Source organism: Rhipicephalus microplus, unplaced genomic scaffold (assembly GCF_043290135.1).
Source record: "Rhipicephalus microplus isolate Deutch F79 unplaced genomic scaffold, USDA_Rmic scaffold_137, whole genome shotgun sequence".
Taxonomy (NCBI): domain Eukaryota; kingdom Metazoa; phylum Arthropoda; class Arachnida; order Ixodida; family Ixodidae; genus Rhipicephalus; species Rhipicephalus microplus.
Genome location: NW_027464709.1, coordinates 555,001 through 558,384, shown reverse-complemented (window position 1 = coordinate 558,384; position 3,384 = coordinate 555,001). Strand labels below are relative to the sequence as shown.

General features: G+C 56.6%; 1 non-coding gene across 1 annotated transcript; it reads left to right on the top strand.

The window, feature by feature from the left end:
• Nucleotides 1–665: 665 nt before the first annotated feature.
• Nucleotides 666–2,480, top strand: LOC142791116 (small subunit ribosomal RNA). The gene has a single exon (XR_012890023.1). It is a non-coding gene; the product is annotated as a small subunit ribosomal RNA (ribosomal RNA).
• Nucleotides 2,481–3,384: the final 904 nt, after the last annotated feature.

The following is a 3,384-nucleotide window of genomic DNA, read 5'->3' as shown; positions in this document are numbered from 1 at the left end:
TAGACTTGTGGCACGCTCAACGTGCCACACGTTTCGGGGCACACCCGCGGTGAAATTTTCTCGAGTACGCTCGTATTAGTGCCCAAGGAGGTCTGGGTACTTATCGCTGCTATTATGTGGGGGTTCTCGTGAGCGGCGTACGCGAAAGCGACCGGGTGTCTGATATGCGGCGGGCTTCGGCCTCGTCAAGCGTGTCCTCGGGTCTGCTCCAGGGGAATCCACGGCAGTCGTCTGCAGCCTCATCCGCTTGATGCGTTAGGGGCTGGTTGTCGGACGGTGCCGTTTTACCACGATATCGAGGTGTGTTCCGTGTCGTCCTCGGGCGATTCAGATGCGAAAGCGCCGAAGACGCGGGCGTGACCCGTCGTCTGGCGGCTTTGCAGTCTCGGCTCCGTTGCTAGTTCCGGCCGGTCCACCGACAGTGCAGCGGGCTTGGGCAACCCGCACGGCGCGACCGAGTCGATGCAACGAAAAAGAGCGAGCATGAACGTGCTTCTTGCCGCACGGCTCCCACTCGTCTTTCGGGAAGGTTGTGCCGTAGCGAGCTCGAACGCCGTCATCTCGGAGTGCAAAATAAGCGTGTTGGGGCGCCTGAAGGTGGCCTCCGCCGCACACAGACTGCGTCCGGCCCGCCGAAGGCGAGGACGGACGCGCAGTCGAACGATTACCTGGTTGATCCTGCCAGTAATCATATGCTTGTCTCAAAGATTAAGCCATGCATGTCTAAGTACATGCCGAAATAAGGCGAAACCGCGAATGGCTCATTAAATCAGTTATGGTTCCTTAGATCGTTTCTTCCTACTTGGATAACTGTGGCAATTCTAGAGCTAATACATGCAGTGAGCCTGGAGCCCTTTGGGTAACGGGTGCTTTTATTAGACCAAGATCGATCGGGTTTCGGCCCGTATTGTGTGGTGACTCTGGATAACTTTGTGCTGATCGCATGGCCACGAGCCGGCGACGTTTCTTTCAAGTGTCTGCCTTATCAACTTTCGATGGTAGGTTACTTGCTTACCATGGTTGTTACGGGTAACGGAGAATCAGGGTTCGATTCCGGAGAGGGAGCCTGAGAAACGGCTACCACATCCAAGGAAGGCAGCAGGCGCGCAAATTACCCACTCCCGGCACGGGGAGGTAGTGACGAAAAATAACAATACGGGACTCTTTTGAGGCCCCGTAATTGAAATGAGTACACTCTAAATCCTTTAACGAGGATCAATTGGAGGGCAAGTCTGGTGCCAGCAGCCGCGGTAATTCCAGCTCCAATAGCGTATACTAAAGCTGCTGCGGTTAAAAAGCTCGTAGTTGGATCTCAGTTCCAGACGAGTAGTGCATCTACCCGATGCGACGGCTCGGACTGAACATCATGCCGGTTCTTTCTTGGTGCACTTCATTGTGTGCCTCGAGATGGCCGGTGCTTTTACTTTGAAAAAATTAGAGTGCTCAACGCAGGCGAGTCGCCTGAATAAACTTGCATGGAATAATAGAACAAGACCTCGTTTCTGTTCTGTTGGTTTTTGGAATACGAGGTAATGATTAAGAGGGACGGACGGGGGCATTCGTATTGCGGCGCTAGAGGTGAAATTCTTGGACCGTCGCAAGACGAACTACTGCGAAAGCATTTGCCAAGAATGTTTTCATTGATCAAGAACGAAAGTCAGAGGTTCGAAGGCGATCAGATACCGCCCTAGTTCTGACCATAAACGATGCCAACCAGCGATCCGCCTGAGTTACTCAAATGACTCGGCGGGCAGCTTCCGGGAAACCAAAGTATTTGGGTTCCGGGGGAAGTATGGTTGCAAAGCTGAAACTTAAAGGAATTGACGGAAGGGCACCACCAGGAGTGGAGCCTGCGGCTTAATTTGACTCAACACGGGAAAACTTACCCGGCCCGGACACTGGGAGGATTGACAGATTGAGAGCTCTTTCTTGATTCGGTGGATGGTGGTGCATGGCCGTTCTTAGTTGGTGGAGCGATTTGTCTGGTTAATTCCGATAACGAACGAGACTCTAGCCTATTAAATAGGTGCGGGGTTCCCAGCACCTTACAACCTTCTTAGAGGGACAAGCGGCTCCTAGCCGCACGAAACAGAGCAATAACAGGTCTGTGATGCCCTTAGATGTCCGGGGCCGCACGCGCGCTACACTGAAGGAAGCAGCGTGTCTTTATCCCTGTCTGAAAAGACTGGGTAACCCGTGGAACTTCTTTCGTGATTGGGATAGGGGCTTGCAATTGTTCCCCTTGAACGAGGAATTCCCAGTAAGCGCGAGTCATAAGCTCGCGTTGATTACGTCCCTGCCCTTTGTACACACCGCCCGTCGCTACTACCGATTGAATGATTTAGTGAGGTCTTCGGACCGATGTCCGGCGCGGCCTTTCGGTTGCGCCGGTCTGTTGGAAAGATGACCAAACTTGATCATTTAGAGGAAGTAAAAGTCGTAACAAGGTTTCCGTAGGTGAACCTGCGGAAGGATCATTAACGGATTGTGAAGGGTGAGCGCCTCAGCTGCGTCTGCGCCCGACACTTTCTGCCGCTGACCCCGTTTGGACGCGGGGTCGGCTTTTCCCCACGGGGCTGCCTGAATGTGGAGCGGCACCCCGTGACAAATTGTTGCGCCCAGCGGACGCCAACACCGCGACCTTGGACGGTCGGCCAGGTGGCGGACGCGGGTACAAACGGCGCAACGCACTCATAGGTCGGCTTTCGACCCGCCACAGCACCGTGGCTCGAAGCGCTCGAAATGCGCGACCCGACCGCTGCGGGACCGCCTAGTACTGTAAACAGGAGCGGCGGAGCGCGAACGGCGAGTCGTGGTTACGTCGGTAGAAGGCGAGGCTGCGCGTTCCCGAAACGCCAGCCGAGTGCCCTCCCGACCGTTCGAGCGTGCAAGAACGAGACCCGACAATCGCGCGGCGACTGCCAAGTACGAGAGGAACGGCACAAGCGTCGGCGGTCGGTCAAGGAACTGGCGATGTGACGGGTCCGCTGTGCACCAGTGCATACCGTCCCGCCGTCCGCGGCAAGCGCCTCCGCGTCCTCGGGTGACGGAGGCTGCCGGTCGGTTCTTGCAGGCGAGGGATCTCGCTGGCACCGGTTCGCGTTGACGCGCGGCCGGTCATGGCACGGCGATGCGACGGCCGAGGTGCGCAGTACTCGATGGAGGAACCGCACGCTCCGATGACCGTCCCGCCCTCCGCGGCGTATGCGTACCGACCGTAATGGTTGCAGCAGCGCCGGCCGGCTTTTGAATTCGCCACACGAAACACGGTGCGAGATCGCGGTTAGGGGAGCGTCGACGTTGCCAGGCGTTTTGCTTGCTGCCGAGGGAAAGGCGGCACGGCCACGTCGCGCTCGTCGCGATTAGCGGGTCTGCGCGCTTTGG